Source organism: Neodiprion virginianus, unplaced genomic scaffold (assembly GCF_021901495.1).
Source record: "Neodiprion virginianus isolate iyNeoVirg1 unplaced genomic scaffold, iyNeoVirg1.1 ptg000058l, whole genome shotgun sequence".
Classification (NCBI taxonomy): domain Eukaryota; kingdom Metazoa; phylum Arthropoda; class Insecta; order Hymenoptera; family Diprionidae; genus Neodiprion; species Neodiprion virginianus.
In genome coordinates this window covers 1-21,177 of record NW_025804455.1, presented here as the reverse complement: position 1 = coordinate 21,177, position 21,177 = coordinate 1, and the positions used below count along the sequence as shown (strand labels likewise).

Sequence of the window (21,177 nt, the reverse complement as noted above, 5' to 3'; positions counted from 1 at the left end):
TTTAAAAAATAGTTTATTAAAAATTATTAATAGATCTTTAGTAGATTTACCAACACCATCGAATATTAATTCGATATGAAATTTTTGTTCATTGTTAGGATTATGTTTAGTAACCCAACTAATTACAGGTATTTTTTTAGCTATACATTATACACCTAATATTCAAATAGCATTTGATAGAATTATTCATATTGACCGAGATATTAATAATGGTTGAATAATCAAAAATTTACATGCAAATGGTGCTTCTATATTTTTCATCTGTATATATTTACGTATCGGACGAGGAATATTTTTTGGATCATTCAACTTTAAACCAACTTGAATGACAGGAACAATAATGTTATTATTTACTATAGCAGCTGCATTTTTAGGATACGTCTTACCTTGAGGGCAAATATCTTTTTGAGGAGCCACTGTAATCACAAACCTCCTTTCAGCTATCCCGTATTTACGAGAATTCTTAGTACAATGATTATGAGGAGGATTTTCTATTAATAATGCTACACTAACACGATTTTTTAATCTTCATTTTATTATTCCTTTTATTATTATTATAATAACAATTATTCATTTAATATTTCTCCATTATACAGGATCAAGAAATCCTTTAGGAACTAATAGTGATATTGACAAAATACCATTTCAACCATACTTTTTATTAAAAGACATTGTAGGATTTATTTTAATATACTTCATTTTAATTTATATTATTGTAATAAATCCCAATATATTAGGAGACCCGGACAATTTTGCCCCTGCTAATCCTATAATTACCCCACCTCATATTAAACCTGAATGATATTTTTTATTTGCATATGCAATCCTACGATCTATCCCTAATAAATTAGGAGGAGTAATTCTTCTTTTAATATCTATTTTAGTCTTATTAATTATACCTTTTTATAAAATAATGAATTTTACAGGATTAAATTTTTATCCATTCAGACAATTTCTATTTTGAATATTTATTAGAATTGTATCAATACTAACACGAATTGGAATAAGACCTGTAGAAAATCCATTTATTATTTTTGGACAAATTTTAACATTAGTATACTTCTTTTATTTTTTAATATATCCTATATTAACAAAAATATGAGACTATTTATTAAATTAAATTAACCCTACAAACAATGAACTTGAATAAGTTTATGTCTTGAAAACATAATATAAAAGTTTCAAATCTTTTATTGATTTGAACTTGAATAATTGAATTTTGATTATAATTTTTGATAAAAAACAATAAAATATAAATTTCGAACCCATAAATAAAATTATATAATTCAATGCAACAGGTAAAATTTTTTTTCAAGCCATTATCTTTAATTTATCATAACGTAAACGAGGCAAAGTTTCTCGAATTAAAATAAATAAAAATCTAATAAAAATCATTATAAAATAAGAAATAAAACTATATAAATCGCCTCCTAAAAACATTAAAACAAATAATATGCTTATGAATAAAATTCTTGAATATTCAGATAAAAAAATTAATGAAAATCCTACACCTCTATACTCAATATTAAACCCAGAAACCAACTCTGATTCCCCCTCAGAAAAATGAAAAGGTGTTCGATTTGTTTCAGCTAAACAAATAATGAATCAAACAAAATTTAAAGGAAAAGTTGAAAAAATTAATCGAATAAAATCCTGATATAAACTAAATAAATTTATTGAATAACCTTCAATGAAAAATAAAATTGATAAAATTACTATAACTAAACTAACTTCATAAGAAATTGTCTGAGCTACAGTACGTGATATGCCTAAAAAAGAATACTTGGAATTTAAAGATCATGCAGAAATCATAACAGGATAAATTCCAATACCTCAACAACATAAAAAAAACACCAAACTTAAATCAAATGAATAAAAATAAGTAACATAAGGTATTGTTATTCAACAAATCAATATTAATATTAATATAATTAAAGGAGATAAAAAATAAGGAAAAAAATTTGATATTAAAGGAACAGAAAACTCTTTAGAAAATAACTTAATAGCATCAGAAAATGGCTGTAAAATACCTACAATTCTAACTTTATTAGGCCCTTTACGAATCTGAATTAAACCTAAAACTTTACGCTCTATAAGAGTTAAAAAAGCCACTCTAACTGATACCATAATAAGTAAAATTAATCTTCGTGAAAAAACTATAATCAATTCATCGATATAAATTACTAATTGTATAATAAAATATACATAAATAAATTCTAAATTTATCACATTAATCTGCCAAAATAGTTAACAAATTTAATAAAATTCATTTTAAATAAAATTATAATAATTTAAGATTATGGTCCTCTCGTACTAAAAATTTTTAATAAAATCAAGGATAGAAACCAACCTGGCTTAAACCGGTTTGAACTCAGATCATGTAAAATTTTAAAGGTCGAACAGACCTAAATTTTTAAGCTTCTACACCCAAAATAAATTTTAATCCAACATCGAGGTCGCAATTTTTTATGTCAATAAGAACTTTAAAAAAAATAACGCTGTTATCCCTAAGGTAATTTAATCTAATAATCTGAAATAGAGGATCAAAAATTCATTAATTAATGTAACACAAAATAAAAAGTTTATCAAATTTAACTATCACCCCAACAAAATAATTATATTTATTTCATGAAAATAAATTAATCAATAAAATAAATATAATTATAAAACTCTATAGGGTCTTTTCGTCCTCTAATAAAATTTAAGCTTTTTAACTCAAAAATTAAATTCAATAACTAATAATTATAAGACAGCCTCAATCTCGTAAAATCATTCATTCCAGTCCTAAATTAAAGAACAAATTATTATGCTACCTTTGCACAGTTAGAATACTGCGGCTATTCAAAATTTTCACTGAGCAAATTAGACCTTTAACATTTTATCAAAAAGACATGTTTTTGTTAAACGGGCGAATTATATTTTTGCCGAATTTCTTATAATTAACTCTCATATAAATTTATATTTATAAATCATATAATATTTACTAATTTAATCATTATTTAAATTAAATAATTAATAATTTAATTATTTTGATAAAAAATTAAATTAAAACTAAAATTCATAAATAATATGTGTATATATACAGGGTGACCACGATAAGGTGGCCACCCCCCTCCAAAATCTAGCCGTGTGATAATTTGAGAAATTTTTTGCATGATTTCTAAAGGATTTGCAACGATCTCTCCGATAGTGAAGTCGAAATTTTTTTAGAAACAGCCGTTTTTGCGCGCGAAAAAAAATTTTTCGATTTCGAGAACAAAAATAGGGTTTAATTTTTTTTTCTGAAAATACGCAAAATCCTGAGCGCGGATATCAAAAATTTTCCGGGATTCGTCAAACCAATCACCCAGAAATAAATCTCAAAATTCGAACTTTTTGTCGAAAATTCGGTACTAACTGGCGGAACAGGTGGAATTGAAATATCTGGCAAAATCGACCAGCGCCAACTTCACCCGAGTCCAGGTAGCGGTATACGATATGTCATTGACGATTCTGCGCGATGAGTTTCGTTGGACTGACTTTCTCTGTTTGCAGCTAGGCGAGCAGCAAGATTAGTAGTTTGAAAATATCTGCATTGAGAGAAGCGTGACAAAAACGTCCGCATTTAAAATTATCAATGATAATTACACGAAAGCAGCATAACGGGAGGTTAACAAGCATTTTGTTATCATCGGTTGCCAGTGACAACCGTTGTAGCACGGAGGTTAGCGAACGCTCGCGCGTGGCCGATCCGGCCGATCAAGATCCCGCTATTACCGTTTGCCGACGCGGCGACGTCGAGATGATGTAGCGCAAAAATTGAAATTCTTTCGAAAATGATCATCGAATCATCCCGATTCCGTCAAAGTGCAGCATTATTGACAAAGGCTTATCACTCTTATTTTACACAAAAATGATTTCAAGAAACGAACAGAATCCACCCGAATTTTGACAGTGTATTGCTTGTTCGTCGCAAAATTCTAGGTCAGTTTATTTATATTCTGGAGAACGATGCGCGAAAATTGGTTAATTCTGACACCGTGTATTTACTTTCGTACGTCGAATATTTCCGCGGCAACAAAGCACATGGGTGGCCGACTTTTCTGTGATTCTAGTAGTAACAATGAGCGCAATATTGCCACGACCCAGCGTTATTTTCACGCAATGATCAAACCGGGGTCAGTAAACCACGGTTCGAAATTATTTTCGATGAAAATATGCCGTTGCATTCTGGAATTTCGTTAATTGTCCGACAAATTGATACGTAATGCGTAAGAACGAAATGACTCGCATTTGTTTAGAACGAAACCCTTGCATTGCTCTTTACTTCAATACGAAAATCGTACTATTCTTATCCAGATGACATAAGTATGTACGAAGCACGACAGGCTGAGGTATCGTTAAAGTACGGCGAAAGTATGGCCGATGTTATGACAGAAGTAGAAGCATGAAGGAATAATCGTCAGGTTATGATTCATCTACCTTTTACCTGTGATTTTTCCATTTCGTGGGCGACAAAGACAGTATTTTTTCGTAAATGCGACCGCCACGCTTCACTTTACATTTCAATTCAATGACAGTTCGTCAATGACAATAATTAGCAAAATAATATTGAGTTTGTAAACCGATGCAGAGATTTGATACTTAATTCTATACAATTCCTTACAGATATGGTAATACAAATGTTTGATTGGTTTTTACATGTGCAATGAAATATTTTGTTTCATTCAAAATATGTACAATGCGTAAATTCGGGAATCCGTTATTTTTTCGGATCGCGCATAGTATTGCACAACAGAATTATGCACCTTCGATACTCCTCTTATGTTAATCCGTCCTCCTCGCTGAAAATTTTTTCAACGAATACTGAAATTTACAGGGACGCGGGCATAATATTTGCAATGTTGCCCGCTACATTTCTATACATTGAATAATGCGTAATTACTTTTCACTGCGTAATAAATATTCTCCGGCATTGCTTCGTGTTTGCCTTTCCCGGTTGGACTCATCTCTGTCAAACTATCGTTGTCTAAGATAATTTTGAAGAGTGCTCGGTTCGTTTCTTTCCGACTCTTGTACATAATCTCTGTGACGGCGGCCATTTGCACATTGTCAACCCACACGTCGTACCCTATGCTTAACCGTACTTGATGACAATTTAAAAATGATAATTATCTTATCAAAATTAGTGACCATTTAGTGTAAAAGTATTACCAACAGATCGTTTTCCGCTACTCGGTGCTGTTACTTTCAGGACAATTTGAAAAGTGTTCCGTGAATTCGTTTAATTAACGCATTTATTCGTTTCTTTGTTTTAATTGCGACTGTAGTCGCAGTTTCATAATGTAGCTACACAACATTTTGTTGAAGACATTGAATTGAAGCATTATTTACTGAAAATTTAATGCATTATGAAACGGACGCAGCATTATTGTAAATGGTGTATTTTTTCACAGATCACGAGTGCACCACCTCGACATACAAGTTTAAATTTCTGAATCGACGTGATCTGAGATACTGTATTCGTGCGTGTACATATAATTATTTATGATTATTTAATTTATTTATTTATTTATTTATTCATTCATTCATTCATTCATTTAATTATTCATCGATTCATTCATTCATTCATTGATTTAATTATTCATCGATTCATTCATTCATTCATTGATTTAATTATTCATTGATTCATTCATTTATTTATTCATTAATTCATTCATTGATTCGTTCATTTATTTATTCATTCATTTACTTATTTCTTTATTTTTCTTTTTTTTTTTTTTTTTTTTTTTTCTTTGCGTATGGCCAAATCGGTGGGGAAATCCTTTATGGACCACCCTAGGTAGGGTACCGTCACTCCCAGGAGTGTGGGACTCGCCTTACAGAATACCCACTAAAACCACCACCAAAAACCGTTCCTTGCTGTCGTCCACATCCCACGGAACTGTCGTCGTACCTGTTTTTGAGAATCAAATATCACGATTAGAACAATACGAGGCAAATATTTTGATGAAATTAAATCTAACAAACGGATGTGAACTAGACTTTTCACCATTTTCGTGACACCATTCTCGCGTTACAGAAACGCTGAAACTCAGGCTTATTTGCAATAAGATTCATTAGAGTTCAGTAGTATTCAATACGAGCCTGTAGTAAAAAGAAACTTGTCTTGTATTTCATTTCTGGTCTCGTTCTGTGTTATCGTCCGCCAAAAGCCATTCCTAGCTGTCGTCCACACCACACGGAATTGTCGTCGCATCTGTTTTTGAGAATCAAATATGAGGATTAGAAAAATACGAGGCACATATTTTGATAAAATTTGATTCGACATTTTTGAAACTACAGATGCAGTTTAACGTGCATCAAAAACAAGCGAATGTACACTCGACTTTTTACGATTTTCGTGACACTATTCTCGCATTACAGAAACGCTGAAGCTCAAATTTCTTCGCAATAAGAATCAATCATTAGAGTTTTGTAGTGTTTAATACGAGCGTTTAATAGAAAGAAACTTGTCTTGCATTTCATTTCTCGTCTCGTTCTGTGTTATCGTCCGCCAAAAGCCATTCCTAGCTGTCGTCCACACCACACGGAACTGTCGTCGCATCTGTTTTCGAGAATCAAATATGAGGATTAGAAAAATACGAGGCACATATTTTGATAAAATTAGATTTGACATTTTTGAAACTACAGATGCAGTTTAACGTGCATCAAAAACAAACGAATGTGCACTCGACTTTTTACGATTTTCGTGACACCATTCTCGCATTACAGAAACGCTGAAGCTCAAATTTCTTCGCAATAAGAATCAATCATTAGAGTTTTGTAGTGTTTAATACGAGCGTTTAATAAAAAGAAACTTGTCTTGCGTTTCACGTCTGATTTTGCCAGCTCTTCGTGTCCGCCGATAGCCGTACCTTGCTTATCCTCGAGATCCCACGGGACTATCGTCTAACCTATTTTCAACATTAAACAGCACAATAAGAAAAATACGAGGTGCCTTTTTGATGATAACGATTCCTATGTTATTCAAACATCATATACAGTTTTGTGTGCGGTAGCAAACAAAGAGAGTTTTGACGTCCCACCACTTCTGTTATATTATTTTCACACATCTGAGGATTTTTTTTTAACCCTCTAAATAACAATAATAATAATTCATGACAGTTTCGCGTTGTCAATCATTGAAGATTTGTAAAAAGATTCATATCTCACATTTCATTCCTGGTTCCGTTGCCTGAGGAGATGCTCGATGTGCCCTCCGTTCTGCTGGACAGTAAGTGCGAGCCGTTTCCGGATCGACCCTCGCACCCGTTGCATCTCCCTAACAGGAATAGCGGCACACGCTTCGGCGATGCGGTGGCGCATGTCGTGTTTTGTTGTGGGGGCCCGTTCGTAGACGATTTGCTTGACTCTACTCCAGAACCAGAAATCACAGACGGTGAGATCTGGTGAGCGCGCTGGCCACCTAACCGGACCTCTCGTACCGATCCAGCGCTCCGGGAACATGGCGTCCAGGATTGCCTTGTTCGCGTTACTGTTGTGGGCAGGGGCCCCGTCCTGCTGCCACCAAACCTGGTCCATACGGATGGGGTTTCCGTCCATCAGGCGGGGGAGTTCCTCGGTGAGTACGGTCGTGTACTTGGCTGACGTGAGATTTCCGTCGAGGAAAATGGGCCCGAGGATCCTGTCCTGTAATACTCCAACCCAGACGTGGAGCTTCCAACGGTGCTGGTTGTCCTGTTCGACGATCCAGTGTGGGTTTTCCGGAGCCCACCAACGACAGTTCTGCTTGTTGACGAGTTCGAGGTTCGTGAACAGCGCTTCGTCCGTGAAGCACACCTTCCTGAAGAAATCGGGATCCTCCTGCAGACGCTCCAGTCCCCAGCGACAGTACGTCAGTCTTCGTTCGGCATCACCTGGGCACAGCTTTTGCACCGGCTGGTACTTGAATGGACGGTTCAGCTCGCGTGCGATTTTTCTCACAGATTCTCGAGGAACCTCTGTAGGGAATTAATTACTCCTTTTAGAAAGCACGAAGAGACAATTATCGCATTGACCCCTAAATATACGTTGAATTTGTGTCCAAGATTATCTCGTCTCTAATAAATCTCACCCAACAGAACGAGGTATGACTTGGTAATAAAATTTCGCATCAAACCGACGGGGAAATATCTCGCCGAACTGACGAGTCAATGGATTTTCGGCTTAATTACAATTCACCTGGATGAATGGAAAATAACTTGATTAATGAGAATTAACTGAATCACTGAATATAACTGAAATGTTGAGAATTAACTGAGACACAACTGAATTACGGAAAATTAAATCAAGTATATGGGCTATTCCGCGTCAACCGGATCAGTTATCTCTCAGATATTTTTTTAATTTGGCATGTGGATTGTGTGGGAGAAGTTGGATTCTTGTGCCAAAGCGCGAATCTCATAATGCAAAATTCGATTTTTTATTAACAATAACAAATTAGACTCCCATTTTTTTCAAAAATTCATAACTTTGGCAAAGAATTAGATACAATATATTTTTTTCTAAATCACGCGGAAAGCTCCATAGAATTAAAAAAAAATACGAAACGGTGAAAAAAAGTTGTTATCAATTGTTTATTCAACAATTAATTTTTCAAAGATTTTTAAAACAGTGACTGACACGATCAAAAAATTTTTTTTAAATTTCGACATGTTCCTTGAACTGTACTACAATCTGTGAATTAATTCCAGAGAGGTGTTTTTTTTCGTTTCCGAGTTAAAAATCATTAAAGGTGTCGATGCGCGTGAAATTGCGGCGCGCCGAGTCTCTACGTAATGGCGGGCGGCCGGTTGCCGTCCACCGCTACACCGCGGTGGCGTCGCAGCGTTATTTCAGTCATTTTCACGATGTAGGACACGATTGGAGAATCTGAAAAAAATACTGTACCTTCACAAGGCCTGCTCAAAGCGATAAGTGAAGTTTCAAGAATGTGTTTTTATTTTAAAATAAGTAGCAAGTTATGTAATTATTATCATTCATGTGCCCTTTCATGGTGTGTAACCGTTATTTTGAATCTCTGTAATAAAAAAACGGTGAAAAACACATTCCTGAAACTTCACTTATCGCTTCGAGCAGGCCTTGTGAAGCTACAGTATTTTTTTCAGATTCTTCAATCATGTCCTACATTGTGAAAATGACTCTAAAATAACGCTACGAGGCCACCGCGGTGTAGCGGTGGACGGCAACCGGCCGCCCGCCAATACGTAGAGACTCGGCGCGCCGCAATTTCACGTGCATCGACACCTTTAATGATTTTTTACTCGAAAACGAAGAAAAACACCCCTCTGGAATTAATTCACAGGTTGTAGTACAGTTCAAGGAACATGTCAGAATTATAAAAAAATTTTTTGATCGTGTCAGTCACTGTTTTAAAAATCTTTGAAAAATTAATTGTCAAATAAACAATTGATAACAACTTCTTTTTACCGTTTCGTATTTTTTTTTAAATTCTATGGAGCTTGCCGCGTGATTTGAAAAAAAAATATATTGTATCTAATTTTTTGCCAAAGTTATGAATTTTTGAAAAAAATGGGAGTCTAATTTGTTATTGTTAATAAAAAATCGAATTTTGCATTATGAGATTCGCGCTTTGGCACAAAAATCTAAATCCTCCCACATAATCCACATGTCAAATTAAAAATATATCTGAGACATGACTGATTCGGTTGACGCGGAATAGCCCATATTCAAATAACTTTGGGTTCATGCCAGAATTATATGTTTACAGAGAGTAAAAATTAAATAAAAATGTGAAATGAAGTAGAGTTAAGAAAAATAATTTGAATTAATTGGAAATGCGATAGAACGAATTGAAAACTTTTCAACCTCACTTGAATTAGCGTGAATTATCAAGAATTGAAATTTATGAATTGAAACGAATCAAGTTGAATCATATGAATCTACCTCACTTAAAAGAATTGATTTCAAATAAGAAAATTAAGTTAAACAACATTAATTTATTCAGATTAATTCAACTCAAACAATTACCGTGTTACTCAAATCTCGAATTATTTCCCCCTCGCATGAAACGAACAGTTCAGGTTGCCCGCGCACCATTGATTTCAATGTGAATAACTAAAATACGGTTAATTCTGGTCAGTTGGAAATTTCTGGAAACGCCGGAAGCAATATTTAAAAAATCATCTAATCACGGGGTCGATCTGAAATTGATGAAAACACGAAATTGAATTTTTTAGCGTTCTCACAGATCCTGGAAAAGGTTTGGATATTCTTCACCCCGAAGCGGGTACACGGAAAAATGTTGCACGGCAATTGGTAGTTTTATAGACACTATTGCGTCAAAAAAATTCAAGAAAACCAATAATAGAGAGTGTTGAAATTAGCGAATTTGGCACGGAATGCCCCATACGTACATCTCAGAATAAATTAAATTGAGAAAAAATATAACGAAGAAAAAAGGAACGTACGCAGTGTCCTCGCGAGGCGTCTGAGGCTCTGTCTTCCGTTTTCCTGGACGGCGTGTTCCACCGCTGCTCGGAGTGGGCCATCCCGCACCGGCTTGATGCGCTGCTCGCGTGCCCGCTTCAGCACGCCGTGCTCCTGCTCCGTTGCCGCCAGCCTAGAGATGAAGTTTCGCATACTCGAATCATACATTGTTGCAAAGTTTCACAAGCATCGGCTTCTTGCAGGAAAAAAATTGACGTAGCCGACAGTTATGTCGCATAAATGTTTAAAATATATTATTCAGGGCAATGCGCGCAAGCTGCGTAGAGTTCTAGTGCAAATTAACACGATTATGCAATTCTGAAAATTATTTCATTGCGAACATCGTACCTTCGAAAAGACTGCCTCGACGGTGGCTGCCCGTCCTCCGGGAATCGCTCTCGGTACATCCTCGCCGATCCTGTGAAGTTGTTCCCGGTCTCCGCCAGTATCCGATGCATCCTGGTCGTCCGCACGTCCCTGTCCATCTTGATCTCTAATTTTCTAGTACAATTATTCTAACAATACAGCTACAGTAAATCAACGTTGGTAAGATTATTGGTAAAATAAAAATATTCCTTAACAGCTAACTACGCTACAGTTAAACGTGTAAAATTAACAATTCTCACAACACTTCACGGTAACTTAACGATTATAAACGTAATGAGAATATTTAAACGATTAAAACTACGGGTAATGCAACGAATAAACGTGGCGATAATCTCGATTTTTTGTAAGTTTTGGGTGAAACTGTGCTTTGGTTGTTGATGCTTCGAGTGAATCTTAGCGTCTGTTTGCTGAAATTAGCTCGAAACAATGCCAGATCTTCGATTGTCATTTACTACGCCTGACGCGCCGAGCTGCGTCTGTTGGTTATTTCACGAACTGTCGGACAGCAGCGTGTAATAACAAATGAATACATTCGGGATCGTACGATATCCTAATTATTGTAACCAACGGACGCAGCTCGACGCGTCAGGCGTATTAAATGACAATCGAAGATCTGGCATTGTTTCGCGCTAATTTCAGCAAACAGACGCTAAAATTCGCTCGAAGCATCACCAACCGAAATCATAGTTTTACCCAAAACTTTCACAAAATCAAGATTATTGCCACGTTCATTCGTAGCATTACCCGTAGTTTTAATCGTTTAAATACAGGATGTCCCTAAATTGGTGGACACGGACCAGCCAGCGTGATACCTGACTCAAATCCAACCGAGAATTTCTTTGCCGCAAGCTCGTCCGACGCATAGTTTTTTAATTATAAACGATAGCGTTAGGCTAATCAGAGTGCACCATTTCATCTGGATTTGCCGTCACGGAAATTGCTGTTTTCTTCGTCTGGGTGAATTATTATTATTCGGTTACAAAGTAAATATCGGCACCCCCCCTCTCGCCCTGTTGTACCCCTTCTCGAGCGCTGACCTCGGTATTGTTGCCGCGGCACACGCTGCCGGCCGCACACCCACGGACGCACACTCGTGTGTGTGAAACATAAGCGAATGCCCAGCTACACAATACTACGAAAAACACATCTACGAGTGAAAATAAAAATAAATCTCCAAATAAATCAGCGGATTTAAGATTTAATGTTACAAAACACTTCCAATCATCGATGTATGCATAAAACTAGAGATTTTAGACGGTTGATATGCCGTTAGGGTTCATAATTAGTCATTCAATCAATCTGAATTATGCTTTCCGAACATTTTTTGTGTCTTTGCAACATAATTTTTCCACTAGTTTGAAATTCATCATTGACATCCGATTTTTCAATAATGCGAGGGAAAAATAACTCGCTGAATTGACGTGTCAATAGGTTTGTAAATCAATTACAATTCACCTGAGTTGACACAAAATAACTGAATAAATGAGAATTCACTGAATTACTAAAAATGATAACCGAAATCATGAGAATTATTTGAGATATAACTGAATTAGGAAGAGTTGTAATAAGTCAAGTTACTTTGAATAACTTTAGATTCGTGCCAAAATTTTATGTTTAGAGAGAAAAATAATTAAATTCAAATAAAAAAGTAATTTTAAATCAGGAAGAAGAAAATTTCCAAATACCTGAATTCAAATGAAGCAATTTGAATTTGATAAATCTATCCGAATTTGAGGAAAAATAATAATTATTATTTGGAATAGAAAAATGAAGTCGAATTACATGAATAAATTCAATTAATTCAACTCAAAAAAATATGGTGACATTCAAATTCCCAGTTATTTCCTCGTCGATTCATTGTGGGTCTGGAGTGGTAAGTAACGTTGAAACTGTTGAGATCAATGCTAGTGATGGCCACTTATCTGAGAATAATCGATGTATCGATTAATCGATTTAAACAAAATAATCGGACACGGTTCCATTGAATTGGTAAAAATTAATCAATTTGGTACATTTCTGCGTGCAGTCTTAATATCAGAAGAGATACACTCAGCAAAAGAATTAAAGGAACAGTAGGATTTCTAACTTTTTTGAGTGATTTTTGAAGAGCTGTAACTTGGTGAAAAATAGTCGAATCGTAAAAAACCAAGAAGAATTTCGAAGCTTGAAACGTCTAGTTTGAAATCCTCATCAGTTATTTTTCTCTTAAACATCACGCTAAGTGTGACCCTCAGAAATAGCGCAAGGCGAACTTCCTCACAATTTCTGTCTTTTTCAAAAGCGTGCACGAGCTCAAAAAAAATTTTCACCGCTTTGTCAATATTGGATTCATCTAGCCTGATTCTTCAGCTTCAAAACGATTGGTTTTGAACCTCTGTACGACCATTTGTCGTTGAGATATTGGCGTTTGAACAAAAAAGGAGCTCTTTTCGTTGATCATCAATATCTCATGAACTAATTATCCCACAGCAAGCTGAACCTGAGTTCCGTGAACGGTAAGAAACGCTCTCAAAGTACGTTCGATAACTTAGTGCAAGATATTTTTTTTTCTAATCTCATTGTTCAACTGAAAAGGTACAAACAAATCGGTTTCTTCTTGAGTTTGGAAAATCCACGTCAACTTTACAAATATTGCGAAAATGACTCATGTTTCCAGGTTTTTTTTTAGTTCAATACATGCCTAAAAACCCCTCGAAATTTAAAATTGATCGGCTGAACCGTAATTGTGGACCGAACCGTCAAAGTTTTATTAAAAATTAAAGGAACATTTTTGTTGTTTCTTAAATGGCAAGTAATGATGATTAAAGTGGAAAAATGACTATTCCGTTATTTTTCTTCACAATTTCCCAACAAGTACGCTTGAAATCTTGGACAAAGAGAGAAATTTGAAATTTTATTTTTCTTTAGTTTTTCAAAATTCTAAATCTTTTTTTTCAGATTTCAACAAAAATTGTGCTCTTTTACTTCCAATTCCACAATTACGGTTCAGCCGATCAATTTTAAATTTCGAGGGGTTTTTAGGCATGTATTGAACTAAAAAAAAACCTGGAAACATGAGTCATTTTCGCAATATTTGTAAAGTTGACGTGGATTTTCCAAACTCAAGAAGAAACCGATTTGTTTGTACCTTTTCAGTTGAACAATGAGATTAGAAAAAAAAATATCTTGCACTAAGTTATCGAACGTACTTTGAGAGCGTTTCTTACCGTTCACGGAACTCAGGTTCAGCTTGCTGTGGGATAATTAGTTCATGAGATATTGATGATCAACGAAAAGAGCTCCTTTTTTGTTCAAACGCCAATATCTCAACGACAAATGGTCGTACAGAGGTTCAAAACCAATCGTTTTGAAGCTGAAGAATCAGGCTAGATGAATCCAATATTGACAAAGCGGTGAAAATTTTTTTTGAGCTCGTGCACGCTTTTGAAAAAGACAGAAATTGTGAGGAAGTTCGCCTTGCGCTATTTCTGAGGGTCACACTTAGCGTGATGTTTAAGAGAAAAATAACTGATGAGGATTTCAAACTAGACGTTTCAAGCTTCGAAATTCTTCTTGGTTTTTTACGATTCGACTATTTTTCACCAAGTTACAGCTCTTCAAAAATCACTCAAAAAAGTTAGAAATCCTACTGTTCCTTTAATTCTTTTGCTGAGTGTATCTCTTCTGATATTAAGACTGCACGCAGAAATGTACCAAATTGATTAATTTTTACCAATTCAATGGAACCGTGTCCGATTATTTTGTTTAAATCGATTAATCGATACATCGATTATTCTCAGATAAGTGGCCATCACTAGCATTGATCTCAACAGTTTCAACGTTACTTACCACTCCAGACCCACAATGAATCGACGAGGAAATAACTGGGAATTTGAATGTCACCATATTTTTTTGAGTTGAATTAATTGAATTTATTCATGTAATTCGACTTCATTTTTCTATTCCAAATAATAATTATTATTTTTCCTCAAATTCGGATAGATTTATCAAATTCAAATTGCTTCATTTGAATTCAGGTATTTGGAAATTTTCTTCTTCCTGATTTAAAATTACTTTTTTATTTGAATTTAATTATTTTTCTCTCTAAACATAAAATTTTGGCACGAATCTAAAGTTATTCAAAGTAACTTGACTTATTACAACTCTTCCTAATTCAGTTATATCTCAAATAATTCTCATGATTTCGGTTATCATTTTTAGTAATTCAGTGAATTCTCATTTATTCAGTTATTTTGTGTCAACTCAGGTGAATTGTAATTGATTTACAAACCTATTGACACGTCAATTCAGCGAGTTATTTTTCCCTCGCATTATTGAAAAATCGGATGTCAATGATGAATTTCAAACTAGTGGAAAAATTATGTTGCAAAGACACAAAAAATGTTCGGAAAGCATAATTCAGATTGATTGAATGACTAATTATGAACCCTAACGGCATATCAACCGTCTAAAATCTCTAGTTTTATGCATACATCGATGATTGGAAGTGTTTTGTAACATTAAATCTTAAATCCGCTGATTTATTTGGAGATTTATTTTTATTTTCACTCGTAGATGTGTTTTTCGTAGTATTGTGTAGCTGGGCATTCGCTTATGTTTCACACACACGAGTGTGCGTCCGTGGGTGTGCGGCCGGCAGCGTGTGCCGCGGCAACAATACCGAGGTCAGCGCTCGAGAAGGGGTACAACAGGGCGAGAGGGGGGGTGCCGATATTTACTTTGTAACCGAATAATAATAATTCACCCAGACGAAGAAAACAGCAATTTCCGTGACGGCAAATCCAGATGAAATGGTGCACTCTGATTAGCCTAACGCTATCGTTTATAATTAAAAAACTATGCGTCGGACGAGCTTGCGGCAAAGAAATTCTCGGTTGGATTTGAGTCAGGTATCACGCTGGCTGGTCCGTGTCCACCAATTTAGGGACATCCTGTATTTAAACGATTAAAACTACGGGTAATGCTACGAATGAACGTGGCAATAATCTTGATTTTGTGAAAGTTTTGGGTAAAACTATGATTTCGGTTGGTGATGCTTCGAGCGAATTTTAGCGTCTGTTTGCTGAAATTAGCGCGAAACAATGCCAGATCTTCGATTGTCATTTAATACGCCTGACGCGTCGAGCTGCGTCCGTTGGTTACAATAATTAGGATATCGTACGATCCCGAATGTATTCATTTGTTATTACACGCTGCTGTCCGACAGTTCGTGAAATAACCAACAGACGCAGCTCGGCGCGTCAGGCGTAGTAAATGACAATCGAAGATCTGGCATTGTTTCGAGCTAATTTCAGCAAACAGACGCTAAGATTCACTCGAAGCATCAACAACCAAAGCACAGTTTCACCCAAAACTTACAAAAAATCGAGATTATCGCCACGTTTATTCGTTGCATTACCCGTAGTTTTAATCGTTTAAATATTCTCATTACGTTTATAATCGTTAAGTTACCGTGAAGTGTTGTGAGAATTGTTAATTTTACACGTTTAACTGTAGCGTAGTTAGCTGTTAAGGAATATTTTTATTTTACCAATAATCTTACCAACGTTGATTTACTGTAGCTGTATTGTTAGAATAATTGTACTAGAAAATTAGAGATCAAGATGGACAGGGACGTGCGGACGACCAGGATGCATCGGATACTGGCGGAGACCGGGAACAACTTCACAGGATCGGCGAGGATGTACCGAGAGCGATTCCCGGAGGACGGGCAGCCACCGTCGAGGCAGTCTTTTCGAAGGTACGATGTTCGCAATGAAATAATTTTCAGAATTGCATAATCGTGTTAATTTGCACTAGAACTCTACGCAGCTTGCGCGCATTGCCCTGAATAATATATTTTAAACATTTATGCGACATAACTGTCGGCTACGTCAATTTTTTTCCTGCAAGAAGCCGATGCTTGTGAAACTTTGCAACAATGTATGATTCGAGTATGCGAAACTTCATCTCTAGGCTGGCGGCAACGGAGCAGGAGCACGGCGTGCTGAAGCGGGCACGCGAGCAGCGCATCAAGCCGGTGCGGGATGGCCCACTCCGAGCAGCGGTGGAACACGCCGTCCAGGAAAACGGAAGACAGAGCCTCAGACGCCTCGCGAGGACACTGCGTACGTTCCTTTTTTCTTCGTTATATTTTTTCTCAATTTAATTTATTCTGAGATGTACGTATGGGGCATTCCGTGCCAAATTCGCTAATTTCAACACTCTCTATTATTGGTTTTCTTGAATTTTTTTGACGCAATAGTGTCTATAAAACTACCAATTGCCGTGCAACATTTTTCCGTGTACCCGCTTCGGGGTGAAGAATATCCAAACCTTTTCCAGGATCTGTGAGAACGCTAAAAAATTCAATTTCGTGTTTTCATCAATTTCAGATCGACCCCGTGATTAGATGATTTTTTAAATATTGCTTCCGGCGTTTCCAGAAATTTCCAACTGACCAGAATTAACCGTATTTTAGTTATTCACATTGAAATCAATGGTGCGCGGGCAACCTGAACTGTTCGTTTCATGCGAGGGGGAAATAATTCGAGATTTGAGTAACACGGTAATTGTTTGAGTTGAATTAATCTGAATAAATTAATGTTGTTTAACTTAATTTTCTTATTTGAAATCAATTCTTTTAAGTGAGGTAGATTCATATGATTCAACTTGATTCGTTTCAATTCATAAATTTCAATTCTTGATAATTCACGCTAATTCAAGTGAGGTTGAAAAGTTTTCAATTCGTTCTATCGCATTTCCAATTAATTCAAATTATTTTTCTTAACTCTACTTCATTTCACATTTTTATTTAATTTTTACTCTCTGTAAACATATAATTCTGGCATGAACCCAAAGTTATTTGAATATGGGCTATTCCGCGTCAACCGAATCAGTCATGTCTCAGATATATTTTTAATTTGACATGTGGATTATGTGGGAGGATTTAGATTTTTGTGCCAAAGCGCGAATCTCATAATGCAAAATTCGATTTTTTATTAACAATAACAAATTAGACTCCCATTTTTTTCAAAAATTCATAACTTTGGCAAAAAATTAGATACAATATATTTTTTTTTCAAATCACGCGGCAAGCTCCATAGAATTTAAAAAAAAATACGAAACGGTAAAAAGAAGTTGTTATCAATTGTTTATTTGACAATTAATTTTTCAAAGATTTTTAAAACAGTGACTGACACGATCAAAAAATTTTTTTATAATTCTGACATGTTCCTTGAACTGTACTACAACCTGTGAATTAATTCCAGAGGGGTGTTTTTCTTCGTTTTCGAGTAAAAAATCATTAAAGGTGTCGATGCACGTGAAATTGCGGCGCGCCGAGTCTCTACGTATTGGCGGGCGGCCGGTTGCCGTCCACCGCTACACCGCGGTGGCCTCGTAGCGTTATTTTAGAGTCATTTTCACAATGTAGGACATGATTGAAGAATCTGAAAAAAATACTGTAGCTTCACAAGGCCTGCTCGAAGCGATAAGTGAAGTTTCAGGAATGTGTTTTTCACCGTTTTTTTATTACAGAGATTCGAAATAACGGTTACACACCATGAAAGGGCACATGAATGATAATAATTACATAACTTGCTACTTATTTTAAAATAAAAACACATTCTTGAAACTTCACTTATCGCTTTGAGCAGGCCTTGTGAAGGTACAGTATTTTTTTCAGATTCTCCAATCGTGTCCTACATCGTGAAAATGACTGAAATAACGCTGCGACGCCACCGCGGTGTAGCGGTGGACGGCAACCGGCCGCCCGCCATTACGTAGAGACTCGGCGCGCCGCAATTTCACGCGCATCGACACCTTTAATGATTTTTAACTCGGAAACGAAAAAAAACACCTCTCTGGAATTAATTCACAGATTGTAGTACAGTTCAAGGAACATGTCGAAATTTAAAAAAAATTTTTTGATCGTGTCAGTCACTGTTTTAAAAATCTTTGAAAAATTAATTGTTGAATAAACAATTGATAACAACTTTTTTTCACCGTTTCGTATTTTTTTTTAATTCTATGGAGCTTTCCGCGTGATTTAGAAAAAAATATATTGTATCTAATTCTTTGCCAAAGTTATGAATTTTTGAAAAAAATGGGAGTCTAATTTGTTATTGTTAATAAAAAATCGAATTTTGCATTATGAGATTCGCGCTTTGGCACAAGAATCCAACTTCTCCCACACAATCCACATGCCAAATTAAAAAAATATCTGAGAGATAACTGATCCGGTTGACGCGGAATAGCCCATATACTTGATTTAATTTTCCGTAATTCAGTTGTGTCTCAGTTAATTCTCAACATTTCAGTTATATTCAGTGATTCAGTTAATTCTCATTAATCAAGTTATTTTACATTCATCCAGGTGAATTGTAATTAAGCCGAAAATCCATTGACTCGTCAGTTCGGCGAGATATTTCCCCGTCGGTTTGATGCGAAATTTTATTACCAAGTCATACCTCGTTCTGTTGGGTGAGATTTATTAGAGACGAGATAATCTTGGACACAAATTCAACGTATATTTAGGGGTCAATGCGATAATTGTCTCTTCGTGCTTTCTAAAAGGAGTAATTAATTCCCTACAGAGGTTCCTCGAGAATCTGTGAGAAAAATCGCACGCGAGCTGAACCGTCCATTCAAGTACCAGCCGGTGCAAAAGCTGTGCCCAGGTGATGCCGAACGAAGACTGACGTACTGTCGCTGGGGACTGGAGCGTCTGCAGGAGGATCCCGATTTCTTCAGGAAGGTGTGCTTCACGGACGAAGCGCTGTTCACGAACCTCGAACTCGTCAACAAGCAGAACTGTCGTTGGTGGGCTCCGGAAAACCCACACTGGATCGTCGAACAGGACAACCAGCACCGTTGGAAGCTCCACGTCTGGGTTGGAGTATTACAGGACAGGATCCTCGGGCCCATTTTCCTCGACGGAAATCTCACGTCAGCCAAGTACACGACCGTACTCACCGAGGAACTCCCCCGCCTGATGGACGGAAACCCCATCCGTATGGACCAGGTTTGGTGGCAGCAGGACGGGGCCCCTGCCCACAACAGTAACGCGAACAAGGCAATCCTGGACGCCATGTTCCCGGAGCGCTGGATCGGTACGAGAGGTCCGGTTAGGTGGCCAGCGCGCTCACCAGATCTCACCGTCTGTGATTTCTGGTTCTGGAGTAGAGTCAAGCAAATCGTCTACGAACGGGCCCCCACAACAAAACACGACATGCGCCACCGCATCGCCGAAGCGTGTGCCGCTATTCCTGTTAGGGAGATGCAACGGGTGCGAGGGTCGATCCGGAAACGGCTCGCACTTACTGTCCAGCAGAACGGAGGGCACATCGAGCATCTCCTCAGGCAACGGAACCAGGAATGAAATGTGAGATATGAATCTTTTTACAAATCTTCAATGATTGACAACGCGAAACTGTCATGAATTATTATTATTGTTATTTAGAGGGTTAAAAAAAAATCCTCAGATGTGTGAAAATAATATAACAGAAGTGGTGGGACGTCAAAACTCTCTTTGTTTGCTACCGCACACAAAACTGTATATGATGTTTGAATAACATAGGAATCGTTATCATCAAAAAGGCACCTCGTATTTTTCTTATTGTGCTGTTTAATGTTGAAAATAGGTTAGACGATAGTCCCGTGGGATCTCGAGGATAAGCAAGGTACGGCTATCGGCGGACACGAAGAGCTGGCAAAATCAGACGTGAAACGCAAGACAAGTTTCTTTTTATTAAACGCTCGTATTAAACACTACAAAACTCTAATGATTGATTCTTATTGCGAAGAAATTTGAGCTTCAGCGTTTCTGTAATGCGAGAATGGTGTCACGAAAATCGTAAAAAGTCGAGTGCACATTCGTTTGTTTTTGATGCACGTTAAACTGCATCTGTAGTTTCAAAAATGTCAAATCTAATTTTATCAAAATATGTGCCTCGTATTTTTCTAATCCTCATATTTGATTCTCGAAAACAGATGCGACGACAGTTCCGTGTGGTGTGGACGACAGCTAGGAATGGCTTTTGGCGGACGATAACACAGAACGAGACGAGAAATGAAATGCAAGACAAGTTTCTTTCTATTAAACGCTCGTATTAAACACTACAAAACTCTAATGATTGATTCTTATTGCGAAGAAATTTGAGCTTCAGCGTTTCTGTAATGCGAGAATAGTGTCACGAAAATCGTAAAAAGTCGAGTGTACATTCGCTTGTTTTTGATGCACGTTAAACTGCATCTGTAGTTTCAAAAATGTCGAATCAAATTTTATCAAAATATGTGCCTCGTATTTTTCTAATCCTCATATTTGATTCTCAAAAACAG

General features: G+C 36.4%; 2 long non-coding RNA genes across 7 annotated transcripts; one reads left to right on the top strand and one right to left on the bottom strand.

Annotated features, from left to right (window-relative positions):
* Positions 1 to 2,335: 2,335 nt before the first annotated feature.
* LOC124309871 (uncharacterized) lies at positions 2,336 to 19,822 on the bottom strand. 6 transcript variants are annotated; one of them, XR_006909449.1, is made up of 3 exons: positions 19,775 to 19,822; positions 10,230 to 10,234; positions 2,336 to 2,853 (listed from the first exon to the last, which is right to left on the bottom strand). It is a non-coding gene; the product is annotated as an uncharacterized LOC124309871 (long non-coding RNA). The 6 variants fall into 6 exon arrangements; XR_006909447.1 differs by having other exon boundaries at positions 2,336 to 2,868; positions 19,775 to 19,811; XR_006909448.1 differs by lacking the exon at positions 19,775 to 19,822 and adding an exon at positions 16,928 to 16,956 and having other exon boundaries at positions 2,336 to 2,868.
* On the top strand, positions 2,443 to 19,209 carry LOC124309872 (uncharacterized). The gene is made up of 4 exons (XR_006909452.1): positions 2,443 to 2,563; positions 3,649 to 3,663; positions 18,719 to 18,721; positions 19,195 to 19,209. It is a non-coding gene; the product is annotated as an uncharacterized LOC124309872 (long non-coding RNA).
* Positions 19,823 to 21,177: the final 1,355 nt, after the last annotated feature.